The sequence below is a fragment of the Penaeus monodon genome, chromosome 19 (genome assembly GCF_015228065.2).
Source record: "Penaeus monodon isolate SGIC_2016 chromosome 19, NSTDA_Pmon_1, whole genome shotgun sequence".
Classification (NCBI taxonomy): Eukaryota; Metazoa; Arthropoda; class Malacostraca; order Decapoda; family Penaeidae; genus Penaeus; species Penaeus monodon.
The window spans coordinates 10,356,729-10,357,285 of record NC_051404.1 but is presented as its reverse complement, the minus strand read 5'-3'; positions in this window follow the sequence as shown (position 1 = coordinate 10,357,285).

Sequence of the window (557 nt, the reverse complement as noted above, 5' to 3'; positions counted from 1 at the left end):
TATTAGGCTAAATTAAAGGAATAAGACACACAAATGGAGAGACAATAAAAAAAGTGACTGAAAACGGATAAAGTGTCTTATAATTGTACAAATGGTCAGAGTGAAAGAGTATATGCGCAGACTTAGACTCACTATGAAATGCAAATTACATAGAAGAAATGAAAGAGCATCGAGTATCCTTTATGAGGAATGGAGCAGGTGTCAAGGAAAATGATGCCTATGAACGAAAAACGGTACCCAAAGTGTAACATGACTAGACTATATGTATCGCTAAAGAGAGACATCCCATCAGCTGCTATAGCCGTGCTTAAACAGAGTGAAATGGTAATGAAAAAATACTAAGAAAGGCACACAGACAAGACAAAAGAACCAAGGCAGTATAAAAACATTACAGTACAAATAGTTGAGATTGAAAAAGAGAGAAAAGCAAAAGGAGAGACCATATGTAAACGAGATTGCTGACAATTGCTGATGAACAGTGCAGGGAAGGAATTGCACAGAAACATTTTTGCATTGCCAAGGAACAAGCTCTTAGAACAAATTATATTGTTAATGTA